Raw genomic sequence first — 18139 nt, 5'->3', positions numbered from 1 at the left:
TTTGGGAACCCGCCATCTCTACCCTAGACCCCTCCCCGTCTTACCACCCCCAGACCCATGCTCTGTCCACCTCAACCCTGTTTTCCAGAACATCCGGTCACCTGAACTGCTTACGGGATCTGCACACCTCCATGCTCTGTGGCTTTGGGGCCTTTTCATATGCTGTTCCCTCTGCATGGAACCCCAGCGCCCACTTCTCTGTGTAGCGAACTTCTTTGCTTTCAGATTTCAATTCAAATGACTTTTCTTCCAGGAAGCCCTCTCTGACTGGAATGGTTAATTTTATTGTGTCAACGTGACTGGGTTAGGGGGTGCCCAGCTATTTCATCAAACATTATTCTGGGTGTTTCTGCATGAGATTAACATTTGAATTGGGAGACTGAGTCAAGCAGATTGTCCTCCTCAGTGTGGGTGGGCTTCATCCAATCCATGGAAGGCCTGAATAGAATAAAAAGGCTAACACTCTTTCCAGTAACAGGCAACTCCTCCCGCCTGACTGGACATCATTTTTCGATTTGTTTGCTTGTTTTTTCCTGCCTCTGAACTTGAACTGAAATAGCAGCTCTGCGTGGGTCTCCAGCCTCTTGGCTTTCAGAGTAGAACCACACCATTGGCTGTCCTAGGTTTCCAGCTTGCTGACCATTTCTCAGCCCCCACAACCACGTGAGACAATTCTTTATGTATGTATGTATATATTCCTTATACAGTAAAACCTTGGTTTGCGAGCATAATTCATTCCAGAAACAAGCTTGTAATCCAAAACACTTGTACGCCAAAGTGAATTTCAAGAACCATTGGCTCATGGTGATCATGTGACGTTCAGCATCACGTACTGCTCGTATTGCAGGACATCGCTCATTTATCGAGTTAAAATTTATTAGGAATGTCTGCTCGTCTTGCAGAACTCTCGCAGAACAAGTTACTCGCAACCCAAGGTTTTACTGTATCTGCATGTATACCTTCCTTATATCTGTATGTATACTTATTTAAAATTATTTTTATTATTGAAGTGTAGTTGGCATCCAATGTCAGCTTGAATAATTTGGGGGTTGGAGCACCACACCCCTGGGCAGTTGAAAACTCGTGTATAGTTTTTGACTTCCCCCAAATTTAACTACGGATAGCCTACTGGTGACCAGAAACGTTACCAATAACATAAATAGCCGATTAGCACAAATTTTGTATAAGTATTACATACTCTATTTATACAAAAAAGTAAACTAGAGAAAAGAACGTGTCATTAAGAAAATCGTAAGGAGGAGAAAATACATTTACAGTCTTATAGTGCACGGAATAGAATCTGCATGTAAGCTTATGTTTTTCAAGAGTCAACTGTAAATATATATGAGTGACTATACGTGTATATATATGAATATTTATCCCATTGGTTCTGTTTCTCTGGAGAAAGCTGACTAACACACTGATCCACCCGGGAACTTCTCTCAAATCTGTTGTCCTTGCATTTTAAACCTATACAGGGATCTCCCCTTTTACCAGTAAAAATACCTTAGCTTTATTTTAAAGCTGCACTATCCCATAAGATAGCCCACTAGGTATGTGTGATTATTGAGCACTTGAATCAAGAAATATGAATTGAGATGTGCTGTAAGGGTAAAACACACATAAGAATTTGAAGACTTAAAAACAAAGAATTTGATGACTTAGTATGAAAAAAGAAAGTAAGGGGCGCCTGGGTGGCTCAGTCGGTTAAGCGTCCGACTTCAGCTCAGGTCACGATCTCGCGGTCCGCGAGTTCGAGCCCCGCGTCGGGCTCTGGGCTGATGGCTCAGAGCCTGGAGCCTGTTTCCAATTCTGTGTCTCCCTGTCTCTTCTGCCCCTCCCCCGTTCATGCTGTGTCTCTCTCTGTCTCAAAAATAAATAAATGTTTAAAAAAAAATTAAAAAAAAAAAGAAAAAAGAAAGTAAAACCTCTTACTAATAATTTATTGCATTGATTACCTGTTGAAATCATAATGATTTTGATATATTGGGTTAAATCAAATACATTATTAAAACTAATTTTCCTTGTTTCTTTTTCCCTTTCTAATGTAATTACTAGAAAATGTGAAGCATGCGTATGCCTTCTGTGTATATTTTTATTAGCCAGTCTTGCTCCAGAGCAAGGAACAGAGTGAGAAGTCCAGATCTGACGATGTGGAAAATGCTGGAAGTTACCAGAGCCTTCCAAGCTCCAGAAGTTGAATTCCCTCAAGATGGTTTCACAATCAAATATATCTCAGGGCACTAGAGTAGGGAGGGTTAGGCCAGTGGGCTGAATCCCGCCTGACACCTGCTTTTGTAGGTGTCAAAGTTTCACTGGAACAGAGCCACATATTATCTTCTTCGCTCACATCTTATCTAAGGCTGCCTTCGTGCCACGACAACCCAGGTGAGTACTTGTAGAAACTGTCTGGCCTGCACAGCTTAAGATATTTGTCATCTGGTCCTTGATGACAAGGCTTGCCAACCCCCTGGTGCGAGGCAGAAAGTTGAAACGGCCGCTCCAGGAGACAGAGGCCAGTGACAGGGTGCCAGCTCCAAGGTGCATTCCCTGGTGACTCTGGGCGTGTTACGGTGGGCCTCCGAGCCTCAGCTGAGTTGTCCGCAAGACGGGATAATTATAATAGCAGCTACTTCATGGGTTGATACGAGGATCGAGTCAGATGTCGCATCTCCAGTGGCCGGTGCCTAAACAATAATAATCATGTACGGTGTGTGTTTATTTGTTCGCGTTGCCGACTTTGGGGCCCTGCTTTGTGCCTTCCCGGCCCCTCTGCAGGGCTATCTTTCTGTAAAACATTTGCCTGCCCCCCTGGCTGCCTCCTTATCTGGACCCCGAGGTCCTCAAGGACAGAAGAGCGCCCCTTGTATCCACAAAACTTGGACTTCCTTTGGTGGAAACTGACAGGGGCCTTCTCAGAGGAAGATGGGTGGGAATGTGGCTGCCGCGAGGGCCTCCTCCATGCCGAATTCTCCGAACTGGTCCCTGCACTTGGGGCCGGGGGCTCTGGGACCTCGGGGAGCTGGGACAGATGACCTTGCCCCCACAGCATGCCCCCCGACCTGTCTCATTGAGTGGTTTCCGCCTCAGCTGCTTCTGGGGTGCCTCTGAGTCATCGAGGGACCCGGAGCAGGCGTCCAGGCGTGACAGAAGTCTATCTTTGTCCCCTATTGATCTCCCTTGCCCAGAAACCATCAGTGGCCCTGCTGTAAAATGGCAGCTCCCAAAGGCAAACGCCTCTCGGCCTCCCTGGCCGCCGGGTGCCCAGCCAGCCACTCCCGGCCACCAGGAGGGAAAACCAAAATAACCTCCCGAGACAGCCGTCCAGGCCCGGCCCTGCTGGGGCCCTCCGAAAAGGGCTAACTTTGACCCTTTCTAACATTACCCACAGCTTTTCTTGTCTCGTCTTTTTTGAAGCAGTGATAAAGCCAGCCGCTAATTGGTCTGTGTCTGTAGTCCTCGGCTCTGCCTGGCAGCTGGACCGAGGTGTGGGCTCTCGAGCCCGGAGAGGCTCATTCTCACGGAGCTCTCGGTGGCCCACAGGGTCCCGCACTTGCAATGGAATAAAAGGGCCCTCTCTACAGCCGGGGCCCAGGAAGAGGGTGACGGGTCGTTCCCACCTCGGCCGGAGCCCTCTGGCCAAATCCCCCCTCCACTTTCCTTGCCTCCCGAGAGGACAGATGAGCAAGCCCACCTCTTAGGCACCCAGAAGTGCCCTGCGATGCGGGGGTCGGCGGGGGCGATACAAAACGCAAGCACAGGCTTGGAAGCTGGGCGGTGTGAACCCCATCCCACGGAGGGCCAGTGAATGTTTGGCAAGGGACTCTCTGGGGTGGCGGGAGTGGCCCTTACGGTGGCATTTGGTGGCGATTCGCCGTGGCATAAATATCACGGCCGTGGCCGATTACGAGGAAGCGATGTGACTAAACGCGGGGCTGGGGTTGGGGGGGGGGTGGCGAGGCTCATGACCTGGTCTGGCCAGCTTTTCTCTGCCGGCTCCCGCTCTGCCGCGTGCTGCTGTGTGACCTCAGCCGATGTACTGAACCTCTCTGTGTCTCAGTTTCCTCAAGTGTAAAACGAGGACGGTAATAGTGTTTGCCTGTAAGATGATTGTAAGGTTTCAATGCGAGCTGCGTGGAAAACGCTGGCTGTGTGTGGCACATCGTAAGCGCTCAGTGGTTAAGTTCATGATCATGCTGGCAGAACAGCACTTATGTGTAAACGTGTGAACACGGACAGTTGCTCCTTGAACAACTGCGCAGGTCCACTCCTATGCGCAGTTTTTTTTTTTTTTTCGATAAATACAGGACAGGACTGTAAATGTATTTTCTTCTCCTTATGGTTTTCTTTTTTTCTTTTCTCATGTTTTTTAATGTTTACTCATTTTTGAGAGACAGAGGGAGACAGAGCATGAGTCAGGGGAGGGGCGGAGAGAGAGGGAGACACAGAATCCGAAGCCGGCTCCGGGCTCTGAGCTGTCAGCACAGAGCCTGACGCGGGGCTCGAACCCACGGACTGTGAGATCGTGACCTGAGCCGAAGTCAGACGCTTAGCCGACTGAGCCACCCAGGCGCCCTTCCTCATGGTTTCCTTAAAGAGGTTTTCTTCTCTGTAGCTTGCTTTATTGTAAGAATAAGAGTATATAATACGTGTAACGTACAAAATAGGTGTCAATCAGCTATTTATGTCATTAGTCAAGAGTAGGTTATTAGTAGTCACGTTCTGGGGGAATCAAAAGTTATACGTGGATTTTCGACTGTGTGGGGGTCGGCACCCCTAACCCGGTGTCGCTCAAGGGTCGTCTGTGCATGCTTTCATGTAGAGATAGATACAGGATAGTGAATCACTAACTTGTGAACGATTGGCAGGGAGAGATAGGCATTGGGTGGAGGTGTCCTGGAAGGCTTCCTGGAGGAAGCAGAATCTAGATCTGGAGGACAGGAAAAGGAGTGGGTAGAAGATTGGGGGCCGGGGCACAGAGAGAGGGACATGTGAGGGCACAGAGATGGGGGGGGGGGGGGGGTCAGGAGTCAAAGGGAATGACATTTTAGTACAGAGAGCAGGCCCGAGCCCGCCATTAATACGGGCTCTCTGGCACACGGGACCTGAGCCAATGGCCTGGGCTCTCTAGAAGGGGCTCCCTATCGCCAGGCCCAGAGCAGCAGTTTGGGCCAGGGGCAGTCTGGAGCAGGGCACCCGGACCCCTCGGAGTTTCTCGGGCAGGCAGCGTCCTAGACAATTGGTCTGAGCAGCAGGTACCCTACCCCCGGTCGCCCAGAATTTTCTGAAGTTCCTCCCTCCGTGCCTGCTGCCCCAGCCCAGCTCGGCAGCCCCGACTCGGGTAATTTCCAGCGATAATTATTGAGTGCGCACAAAGGCCTGGCTTGTTTTCTCGTCCGGGTGGGGGCCCCGGGCAGCTTTGTTTGGGCCGGGAATTGTCGTAGGGCCTCTGTTTAGCCAGCTCTGTCTCCTCTTTGTTAACATTCCTCGCTAACTGTGGCTCCTCTGGGGCTGGAGAAGAAGGAGAAGAGGCGGCGCCCATGTCCTCGAGCTTCTGCGACCTCGCTCCCAGCTCCTCGAACCCCTGGGAAACTCTGGCCGTGCTCCCCTCTCACCACCCCCCGCCGGGGACAGGAACGTAGGGCTGGCGGCCGACGGGCTCAGAAATAACTCGGCTCACCTGGCAGGTGCAGAGCCCCACATCTCAGGCAATTGCTTTAAACACGGGGCCTTTCCCGTTACCCGTCGTGGGCTGAAAACAGTCATTAGGTGTCACTTTCTATGGCAGCCTTCTCTGTCTTTGGGGGCAGAGCGGATAATTACACACCTGGCCCTTCACTACCTTGCACGGCCCCCGGGACAAATGCTACCTAGGTCTTCTCGGTACTTGGAGCCCATTCCCACCCAGCACTTACACAGCCGACAAATGAATGTTTTCGCCTGTCCTCGGTTCACATAAATAGCCACAAATTCCTATAATTAACTACAGTAAGCTAGGCTGGGATTAAAACAAAGACTGGCTTGTTTACTGGGATGTTCTGAAACAAGCAATTTTCAACATTACAGTGTCAACTCCTGTCTCTGTCTTTGTTAAGCAAGGCATGGGGTAAGGGGGGGGGGGGGGGGGGGGGGTGGCAGGCATGAATGGTGAGGGGCCCCAGCTGGGAGATGGGAAGGAGGGATGGAGATGATGCTTTCTGATGCTCCAGCCAAAAACCCTTTGTCCCTGGGTCATTGGGTCTCCGAAGATTCCGGGACCCACTCAATCTCCGGTGGAGCCAGGCATAGCCAAGCAGGCACCCTCTCCTCTTCCCAGATGATGGGGCTGGAGGGCCCCCAGAAGTTACTGCTGGCGAAACCAGGTCCTTCCACCTAGCCAGCAGAGTTCCTGAGATTTCCACCACGAAGTATTAAAAGCGAGGGAGGGCTCTGGAGCCCATCTGCCCCGGGCCCTCCTTTTCCAGGGAGGGAAAGTGAGCCCCAGAGAGGCGAACACAGCTAACTGCTCAAGGTTACTTGCTGGGTTGCTGATCCAACAAGGTTCGAACCCGAATTTCCCGGTTGTCTGCCTCTTTTATAGCCTGTGAGCTACGAATAGCCTTTATATGTTTAAATGGTTAAAAAAAAAAAAAAAATTAAAAGGCGAAAACTGTGACGTGGCACCTGAAAACTACATGCAATTTAAGGGCCCGTAAAGAAAAAGTTTTACCGGAGCACAGTCTCTCTCTCTCTCTGTCTCATCCGTTTCCCTATTGTCTCTGGCTGCTTTCAAGCTATTCAAGGTGAGTAACTGCAGAGACTAGAAGGCCCACAGTGCCTGAAATATTTCCTATCAGACCCCTTGCAGAAAAAGTTTCCTGATCTCTGCCCCGATACGTTATATGCTGCCTTATTGCTCTATTAAAAATAAGGCAGGATTTTTTTTTTTTTCAATCGTTTATTTCCTACTTGGCGAAATTCTTTCTTCACACAGAACCTGGGGCGGACTCTCCGTGTGTAAAGCTCGTCAAAGGGGGGCTGTCCTGTGAAGTTGGGTGGGAGTGTGGTAAGAGCCGCGAGGAGGCTTTGTGGACCGCCCCCCCCCCCAAAGTAGCCAGAAGAGGGTCTGGAACCCCCAGGGGAAACTAGCCTCTCCTTCTCAGACCCCCACGACCTGAACCAGAGCTGCAGGGGGCGTGGGGGGGGTCTATACCTGCCTGCGTTACAATTTCAGCGGACAGGCGAACCCCAAAAGAGGAATTGCAAGGAGACTTTTCCGACGGGGTGAGCTGACTCTCCACGTGTGTGGGGCAATTGACCTTAACGTTCAACAAATCTCTCCTGAGCTCTTCCTCTGTGCCAGGTGTCAGGCTAGAGCTCGGGGGATACTGAGGGGAGCCGATGGGACAAGAGTCCTGCCCTCAGAGCTGACATTCTAGTAAAAGAGGCAGGGTAATGTCAAGGAGCCACTCATGATGAGGAAGAAAAATAGAGTAAGGAGAGAGAAAGGTAGGCGTGCAATACTAGTTAAGGAGAAAAGGAAGGACACTGAGGAGGTAGATTTGAGCAGGAATGAATGAATGAATGAATGAGCAAATGCATATAAAAGAGTAGAGGAAACTCCAGACTTTGGACAGGTTGGGCAGGCCCACATGGGTCGCTAGATCGAAGCCTCGGGAAAGCCCAAAGAGAGGCAGATGTTGACATTGAAAGATGCCCTTGGGAACCTAGAGATCTGTGGGAGGCCAGGGTGGGAGTGGTCCCCCTGCAGTCACACCCTAAAACCCTGTGTCCCGTCGGTTGTGATCCTCGCCTGACCCGAAACCACAGATGCGTGTCCCCATTGGCAAGAGCACTTGTCTGAGGCAAAAAGAAGTCATCGGGGTCGGGGGTCTAGTCTAGGGTCGGGGTCTCCTGACTTTCGGGGGAAGCCTTCCTTGCAGAGGCGGGTGGGCTGCTGGAGGCCACACGCAGCTAGGCCGACGTACGTCCTGCCACAGCGTCCACACCTGCCGCGGAAGCTCGCGGACGGAACTCGCTGGCCTCCAACCCCATGTGTGTTTCTTTGTTAATCTTGACGATTTGCCCCAATGGTGCCGCCGTAAAGGCAACTCGGGGCGTGGCAGGATGACACAGCCCATATAAAGTTAAAAAGGTGCCAGCGCTGCGTCCTGGGACCCGGGACCGATGGCTGCCCGCGCATTAGCCAGAACGGGGGAGAGGCTCCCAGGGGGACAAAGGGAGGTTAACGGGGCGGTGCACTGTGAAACCAGGGAAAGTCACGAGTCACTTACCCTCTCTTGGCCTCTGCTGCCACCTCTGAAGCATGGGGGGGTGAATGGGATGATAGCAATACAGCCCCTCGGGGCTGCCGTGAAGAGCCGATGGGGGGACGTGCCCGAAGCCCTAGAAAACGCGTTAAAGAGACCCGCGGGCACCACAGGCGGCATTACTAACGGAGGCAAGGCAAAGAGAGTCCGGTCCGGCCGAGGGAAGGCCTCCGCCTCTCCGAGCACCACGGGTCTCATTAAACAACAGACTGTAGGCGCAGAGATGAAGACAGGGCCTTCCGGGGTCAGGCCACCCCCCGGGGTTCAAATCCCACCCACCCCGGGCTCAAATTCCAGGGCTGATCCGCAGGGATCATGCAGTTGGGGCCAAGTTGCTCGATTTCTCCGGATCTTAGTTCCATCGCCTGTAAAAATGGAGCTACCGATGGGTGTCACGTGTACTTAGGGGTTACTCCCGGAACTGCCTGTGTTGGTTACACAAAGAATGCGGTCAGGGGGCGCTCGTGTCGTTGTCACTAACAGGCGCCATCCCTGCCGCCCAGGGCCGTCGCGAGGACAGGCGGCAGGTTCCGGGCGCGCGGGAGGGACTAGCCTCATCTCGCGGGTGTCTGGGGACCGGTTTGGGGAATTTGGTGCCGGCCGGAGCCCTGCTCCTCGCCTTCTGTCCCTTCTTCTGGTTTTTCCCACACTGCAGAAGCCGAGCAGTGACCGCATGTGCTGTGCCTTGCAGTTTTCTCCTTCATCCAGTGATTTCCCAAAGTCATGCGGACTTTATCGAGCTCCAGGCATCAGTCTGTGTGACACGAAGGGGGATGGACAGACCAGTGCCCTGCCTTGGGGAGCTGACTTTTCCCGGAGGAGACCAGCAATACACATGCAAACGGATACAGACAACCAGCGCCCTGGGGAGTGGCCAGCGCTATGATTAAAACAAAGGCGGGGAAGGGGCCAGTGGCTGGGGACTGTTTTCACAGAGTGCCCAGCGCGTGGACTCGCTCTGGCCTTCGGTTAGGGAAGGATGCGTGTCCCAGGGAGGCCCGGCCACCTTGCTGCTGCCGCCTTCAAGGTTGGGGGACAGGTTGTCCTGATTTGCCGCTGAGGCCAGAGGCTGGATCCCGAGGTGTCCCTCCTCTGCAAGCCCGGGGCCCGGGAGAGGCAGGCACCTGGCTTCTCAGAAGGAGCGCTGCAATCAGCCCTAAGGAGAACTATTTTTTATTCGGGCCAAAGGTACAATTAACAGCCTCCGCTTGGGCCTCGCCCAGCCCCAGGGCCTCTGCTCATGCCTGACTGACCAGCAGGAGGGAGGGGACCCTGTCAGTACCCCTCGGTCAACTGCCAGGGCTATTTCGGTGGCTGTTATTTGGGCAAGGAGTGGGCTAGTGGCTTGCAGGAGGGAGGGAAAGAGGGAAGATGTTAAAAATACCGAGGCCAGACTGGGGTGACTGGCCTCTACCCTCTCAGGGGCCTGGCCTCCCTTCTTGGGTGAGGAGGGCCTGGTCCTCTTCTCTCCCGGGGACAGGCTGCTGAGGGCTCAAAACAACCAGCGAGCCCTTTTGTTTTGGCTAATGTTAGTCATGGCCACCATTGGTCAGGAGGTCCCGGGGGCGTTAAGTGACCTGCCGAGGTCACACGGTCGGTAGGTGGAGGACAGACGTCTGGGGTGTTGGGAAACAGTAAGCGGAGGAAAGGCCAGGCCAGTCAGAGTGGCATCCTGCTGAGGATGGGGTTTGGAAGCCATCCATGGTGACATCACCGCCCCCCAGGCCCTGCCAGCCCTCCCCTTGCTTCTGGAAGACCCCGGCCAGCCCACCGCCAGCGCCCCTTGTCTCCGCATCTGAATCCCACCAGCCAAGGCTGTCTCCTCCAGGATGGCTCGTCTCCCGCAGGAGAACTCTCCTGAACCTGGCTCAGTTACACCCTGATCTCAGGGGATCATGGACCTGCCCCCCCAACCTCCCGGGCCTCACGTGTTTGGCTCTGACCGCCTTGTAAACAGCCACCTGGCGACCTCGCGGGGCTCCCACCAGATGACAGCTTCACAACCGGGTCTGTGATTTATGCAGCCTGAAGGTCAAGGTTGCCTGCATGAGTGAGCCCCACTACCCAGGGAGGTGGAACACATCGGGGGAGAGGACCTAAGAGGCCCTTGGCGTTGGGATGTAGTCATTCCTTCGTTCACTCATTTGCTCATTTGCTAATTCATTCCTTAAATGCTTTCTGGGTGAGCACCTTGTACACGGAGGCATTGTTCCAGGAATCCGGCGGGGGGGGGGGGTGGGGGGGAAGCCCCACGTTCTCGTAGAACGTACCATATGGAAGGGAATCGACGGCTCACAAAGAAATGAATCCATACGTCTGGGTGAAAGAAATCGGGAGTGGGGCTGTGGGTGTGCCCGTGTACGTGAGTGCGCGCGTGTGTGTGATCGCGTAGGGGTACCAGGAAGTGAGAGTGTGAGCCACTCGGATACCTGCGGGGAGATCATTCCAGGCAAGGGTGTGAAGTACAAAGGTGCTAAGAGGGCAGCAGGCTTGCGGGAGAAAGGAGCAAGGCCTCCACACCCTTCATCCACCCTTCTCCTGCCCCCTCAGGTCCCTGGGGGGGGCGGGGGGGGGGCGGAGGTGACCCCTGTACTCTCTCTTTTCCATCACAGCACCCTCTCCCCAGGGCGGTCCTCTCTCCCCTCTGAGCCCCTGGTGAACCTTCACCCTACAATTACCATCCTCTGCCCAGGGCTATTTCCTGCAGACTTGTAAATAGAACCTCTTTCAGCTCCACACACATTATGGTTTGTCTAAAACGGTGTCAAAGGAGCCAATTTTCCTGAACGGGGACCATTGACAAGAGGTAAAGTTTACAGAGGACTCCCGCAGGCTTGCCGGGGTGGAAAACAAGAGCTGGGGGTGACGCAAGTGCCCAGCAAAGCGTGCTAGAATAGACTAGAAGAGAGGCGCAGACCTCGGGCTTCTTGAGGGGTGGATTTTCTTTGGGACGTGGAAGTAAACAAGGGGGTCGGCTCACAACCCGCCCAGCCTTATCAGGGAGGGGCCCCAGCACAGGTTCAGGGAGCACCTGCCCGGCTCCCCTGCGCTCTCTCTCCTCTCTCTGGACCGCTTACCCTTTGCGAGCAGACGCCAATCATAATTTGCCCTGCCAGCCACCTTGCAGAAGTGAAGAAGCTTTTCTGGCAGAGAGAGAGAGAGAGGAAAGAGGTGTCGAAAGTAAGTAGCTGCTTCCAAGGCCTTCCACCCTCCACGCCAGCCATCAGTGGCAGCGCGGGTGACTGGCTGCCCACCGATTCTGGGCAGAAGGAGCCCACAGGCACAGGGTTGGGGTGAGCGAAAGGCAGGCCGGACTGAGGTCCCCCTGTGAAGTTGGGGTTATTCTCTCCCACCCTACAGGGAAAGAAGATGAGGTCCAGAGAGATGTCAGGCATTTCAAGCTCATGTTTGCTAAGTGGCAGAGGTAAGATCTGAACTCGGGCCAGCCTGGCCCCAAACCCAGGAGTCTTACATTGTGCCAGACACGTCTCAATTCGGACTCCACTCTGCCTCAGCAAACGCTGGCCAGAGCCCTGCGAGCAGGAACCTCAGCCGACTGTGACCTTCCCGCGGCCCCAGGGCGGTACCCCGTGCCAGCTCCGTTGCTCCTAGCCCTTTCCAGGGCCCAGACCTGAGCCCTACAAGGCAGACGCCGCCTGCTTCTGCTTCTATGAATAAAGGTTCAGAGAGCATTTTAGGAACCAAAACCACCTAGCAATCTTCCCTGCCTTTTTAAAAACAAAACAAAACAAAAGAAAACAAAACGCTAGAACAGATGTTCAAGGAACATCTCAGCGAGAAAAGTAGGCTCGCTTGGATCACATACAAGTGTCCCAGAAAACAGAGAGGTCCGGGATCGGGTTCTGGACACAGACTTCCCTCAACGTCGTTTAATTTCCCCCAAATTTCAATCAGTTTGATTGATCATTTACCCCGCAAGAGAGGTGTTAATATGCATCTTGTTACCATCCCATTGGCCTCTAGAGCTGGTTGGGTGAGAAACTCAGGTGTTAGGAACAGACACACTTGGGTTTGAATTCTCAGCCCCACCGTTTTCTAGCCCCGTGATCTCTGGTATCTGATAGTCCCCACGGCGGGTCTCAGTCTTCTCGGCTGCAAAATGGAGCTAACAATCCTTGCTCTGCCTCTCTTCCATGATGAGCGTGAGGTTCCTGGAAAGGAGGAGACTGTAACGTACCATAGGGTTTTCCTGCTCCCTCTGACGACTTGTAGCTGTCCCAGGACAACACACAAATATAAAGCAATTGTGCATCAAAGATTTTATTTAACTCATTAATTAAGGAGGCAACTGTCAGGGATTGCAACTGCTCAATGGAAAATCCGAAGAACCCACAGACACAGGCAATTGCGACAGCTGGAATGAATTTATAAATAAATGCAAAAATAATCTACCCATACGTCATTCATCAACTGCATTCGGCCCAAACAAAATTCGTTTGCATTCCTATGGACGAGAGGCATTTGAATTATTATTCACGTTCTACAATTTTCAAAGATGTAAAAATAGCTCAAAGACCGAGACGTGCGGGGATAATCCAGAAGAATGAGCCACACAGGACACACTGCGTTTTTGTTTTTTTTTTGTTTTTTTTCCTGTTTCTTTCAAAGCCTTTCTCAATGTTTCCTGACACAGTAACGTTGCCCTCCCGGCACCTCCCCTCCACTTCCAAAACAGAGTAGCAAAGAAATGTGTGTCTCTTGAGCCACTCAGATCAAGGTGGCAGGGAAATTTCACCTTAGGGATGAGTTTCAGTGAATCAGTAGCAGCTAACTAGAGAGCTGTGTGGAGGAGACTCTGAGGTTGCTCAGCATGGAAGGAAATGGGTCTGACCTGGGGGGCGAGGAGCGCACAGGACTCTCCCATACCTGCCCCCCGCCCCCTCCTGCGTGATCCTCTGTGCTCTCTCCCTTTCTGGCTGGCCGGACTAGAAAAGGACGCCAGAGTGACATTGGGAGTCAAGTGCTCTAAAGGAAAGAGCTACAAGAGGGAGGGTGCCTGGGTCCCGGGATCGCAGGAGAACCTTCCAATCAGAGATACTGGACACGAGTGAGCAATTCACCTTCTTCTGTATGAAACCGCTGAGGCTCTGGGTTTGTGTGTCGTAGCCCCCGGGATTACCTTACCCTCTACAGCCTTCGCCCACCTGGATTTGAACTCTCGTTTACTTGCTGTGTGATCTTGGAAAGGTGACTTTGCTTCTCTGAATTGTGGATTCCTCCAGTGCACAAAGCGAAGATTATGATACATGCCTCACAACTTAGTTGGGAGAATCAAACAAGAAAATGTATATGGTAGGAGCCCATGACCCCTTATTTTACCCTCATTCATGAGGCTTGATCCCATCCCTAGCCCCCCTTTTGGGCTGGTAGTGACAGAACTGGGAAAGCCTCAAAGAGGGTCTGTTGGGGGCACAGGTAAACAACCTGTGTAGGGAACCCCTTTCCCTTTGGGGAAACAGAGTGTCTTGAGGATGGGTCACGGCCGCCATTTTGAAGAGCTCAAAAATGCCTGTGTATGGACACATATGGGAATATTTTTTTTTTAATTTAGGAGAGAGAGTAATCAGGAGGATAAAGATCATCCGTGGTGGTGGGGGGTGGGAGAAGGCAGAAACCATCCCAGTAAAGATCTAGGTTTGTGAGGACCTTCATGAAATAAGGGAATGGCCACGCTAACTACTCCCGACCTTTATCTCTGTTGCCTGGTCTCTTCTGAGAAGTAGCTGAGCCTCAATTAAGAAACTTGACTGTTACAACTAATAAACGAATCCCGCACAGTTGCAGGATACAAAGCAATATGCAAAAAATCAGTTGCCTTTCTATAAACTCACAACGAACTAGCAGAAACCTCAATTAAGGAAATAATCCCATTTACAATTGCATCAAACGGAACAAAATGCCTAGGAACAAACTTAGCCAAGGAGGTTAAGAAAAAAAATACCTCCCTGGAAAATAGAAGGCATTGATGAAAACAATTGAGGACACAAATAAACGGAAAGGTATTCCATGCTCACGGGTTGGGAAGAACTAATTTTGTTTGAAAAGCCCACGGTACCCAAAGCCGTATCTACAGACCCAGGGCAATTCTTATCAAAACTTTGATGGCGGTTTTCACAGAAATAGAACAAACAAGCCTGACGTGTGTGTGGAAGCTGAGAAAATCCCAAATCACCAAAGCAATCTTGAGAAAGAAGAACAAAGCTGGAGGTGTCCCAGCCCCCGATGGCAAACTATGTCACAAAGCTATAGCCATCAAAACAGAATCAAACAGACACCTAGATCAATGGAACAGAACAGAGAGGCCAGAAATAAACCCACGCATATACAGCCAGTTAATTTATGACCAAGGAGCCCAGAAGGGGGGTGGCGGGGAGAAACAGGAGTCCCAAATGTTGACACCCTAGTCTGGAGCCTTTGGTGTGGCAAACACCGATGAGGAGGCATGGCGGGAGGAAGGGGCCATCAAGGGCCGGTATGACTGTGAAATTAACAAGTGGCACCATCAGCTCCCCCAACGTGGCGCAGGATGCTTGTATAGAAGCATCTAGAACAAGGGAGCCGTTGGCCTAGCACTGATCAGACACCTTCGGGGCTGCTGTATCATCATCAGCGCCATCGCTAGGACGTTCGTCTTCTTCGTCCTCATCATCATGACTCCCATTACTAGCATTAATATTCATTACTACGACCTTACCAGCTGGCACAGAGTGAATACCAAGGTTGCCGAGCTGGTAAGAGGATGCATAAGCGAGAAAAGGGAAGAGCTAACAGCTCTGTCAGCCATAAGCACGCAGGTGTCTTATTCCCAGAGAAGAACTAAGCTGAGCCCAGTTGCCTGTAATCCGGGACCGAGGGTCACCTGGTACCACGTGACAGGAAGCAGACACTGCACAGGCGCGGTCCCAGAGTATTGGTGCTTTTAGCTGGGGAGACTGAAAGGACAAGTCCCTTCAGAGTGAATTGTAGGGGAAATTTATGAGGAAACGTAGACTAGAGGATAAGAAAAACTTGGGGGCCAGCCCGTACTGTTGCAACTCCCTCTCTCTAGGTCTCAGTTTCCACTTCTGTAAAGTGGAATGCCAGTAATCCACATTTCCCAGGACTGTTCTAATGGTTAAACGGAGGCAGGCATGCAAAACATCTGCTGGACCAAATACTGTCTGCTGTCATTATTGGTACGCTTTATCAAATGTTGTCACTCATCAGAAGATTCCCGAAGCTGGGATTGGAGCTAGGAGCGTGGAGATACCGGAAGTGGAAAACGCCGTGTATGGTCATAGCTCGTAGGACCTCAGCTGGCTTCATTGTTCATGGACGCGCCTCTCCTGTTTGCACGTTCTTCAGATGAGTCCTGGTGTGATGGTTAGTTTTTTGTCAATTTGGCGAGACTGTGATGACCGATTGTTTGGTCAAACATCAGTCTAGATGTTGATGTAAAGATATATATATATATTTAGATGTGATTAACATTTGCTCTCAACTGACATCAGGTAAAGAAGATGAGCCTCATCCAATCAGATGAAGACCCTAAGAACAAAAACTGAGGTTTTTCAAAACAGAAATTCTGCCTTCAGATCGCAACATAGAAACTCTGACTTTCTAGCTTTTGCGCTCAAGGTTGAAACATCAACTCTTCCCTGAATCTCCAGCCTGCCAACGTGCCAGCCCCCCACAATCATGTGAGCCAATTCTTTAAAATAGATCTGTCTCTCTGGAGATTATGTCTATATCTGTGTCTATATCTATATCCATACACTTAAATAATATAAATATGTATAAATAAATTTTATAATTATAAATATATTATTATATAAAATATATAGTGTGTATACTAGAGAGAGAGAGAGAGAGTTGGAAATGCTCAGGAACCTGCAGGAAGCACTTTCCTCTCAAAAGATGAGACTAAATGGAGTCTGAACCCCCAATGAATGCTACTGCCTTTGGAGAAAATACTGGCTAAATTATGCAACCCGTGCAGACTTCCAGTCACATTCCCTTAATCTCATGACCGTGATGGTTGGAGTGACCATGAACTCTGCGGTAAGACCTGGTGATTTTCCGAGCGACCTGTCTTACAAGCCACACTTTCTGCCTTCAGATGAGATGGTTGCTGCTCAAGTGGAGGTGGATGGAACCCACAGGTAGAAAGTAGAGTCCTTCCCCTGCACACTGAGTGGCCACCCACAGACATGGGGACACACATCACTCTTGTGAACAGGTTTACAGCCAGTGACAGCTTCTTGGAACGGAAGCTCGACAGTTCCAAATGCATCTATCATCTTGTCAACCTCCCTGGCTGTTGGGGGAAATCTGAGAACTGACTTTTTAAATTTAAACATTCAGAATGGCTCACTCTTAAACTTGGCCACTTTGAAGTGGAAATGTACTTGGCACTCGGAATGATCTTTTACATTGGTGGCTCAAAAACTCTATGCTCCAGCTACTAAGACGTGCCATACTTTCTACCAATCTTGCCTGCTTGTCACAGAGACTGCATTCCCAGCTGTGTGAGTCACTGGGAGAAGGATAAGATTTGGAATGACTGGGACAGGGACTTGAGTTCTCCATCTGAACGTTCCTAGCTGTCTGACGTTGAGCAAGGTACTCAAACTCCCTGTACCAGAGTCCTTTGTCGTGTAAAAATGAGATAACAGCGATTGTACTCCCTACCTTACTGAGTGTATCCGTCAGCACAGGCTAGACCATGCTGCATAACAAACAGTTTCGAAATCCCAGTGGTTTAAAACAAGAAAGAGTTATTTGCTCACTAATACTACATGTCCATCACATGTTGGCAAGGAGCCGTGCTCCCTATCATATTCATCCACATAGGCTGACAGAGGCACCAACTGGAATACCACTGGCCATCATGACAGGGTGAAACGAAATGTGGAGATTTACGAATTAACTCTGAGATGCTTCTGCCCAGAAGTGACACACTCATTGGTTTGGGTAGGCTGCAAAGCCACACTAACTCTAAGGGGAGAAGGAAGGGCAGTTCCTTCATCCGTCTGGAAGGAAAGAAGAACCAGAGTCTGGGGAGAAGCATGTGGGAGAATCCCTTTGATCAGAGGGGGCTTTGGAGACTGTGAAGAGTTTTCCTATTCATTACTGTTCTCAGAATATTCTGGTCACCGAAAGGGATGACCACCTTACAACTGAGAACCGCCACAGAGTCCAATACCATGCTTATTTTTGCATTTACAATCACATTAGTGCCAACAAACACAACTGTCGGGGCGCCTGGGTGGCTCAGTCCGTTAAGCATCCGACCCTTGTTTCCGCCTTAGGTCAAGATCTCACAGTGTCGGGAGTGCGAGCCCCACATTGGGCTCTGCAGTGCAGACCCCACTTGGCATCCTCTCTCGCTCCGTCTCTCTGACTTTTCCGCCACTCGCACTGTCTCTGTCTCTCTCAAAATAAATAAATAAATAAACTAAAAGAAAAAATACAACTGTAATCACGGAGGGCTAAAGAGAAAAGAACACAGAGAAACTTCAGGATGCGGTGGCTGCAAATGAGGACCAACTGACAGATCACGAGATGCTTCTAGAACTCCAGAAGAGCATTGGCATAGCCATTAGCGCCACATTCGCATTTCAGGTGGTGATTTGGCTCTGCAAAGCAAAATTATTCTTCATCTTAAATATTTTTATTTTACAATTTGAATGTCAGTACTTTGAAATTTGAACGCTATTGCCTTTTTGGTTAAGTTTATCTTTAACTCATCAGCGCATTTGCATTATGCAGCTATATGCGGGCCACACGGTAGTTTTACATTTGTAATTTGCAAGGGACACTTGCTGATC

Source organism: Herpailurus yagouaroundi, unplaced genomic scaffold, assembly GCF_014898765.1.
Source record: "Herpailurus yagouaroundi ecotype Mexico unplaced genomic scaffold, PumYag 190, whole genome shotgun sequence".
NCBI classification, from domain to species: Eukaryota; Metazoa; Chordata; class Mammalia; order Carnivora; family Felidae; genus Herpailurus; species Herpailurus yagouaroundi.
Note: the sequence above shows the minus strand (reverse complement) of the source record.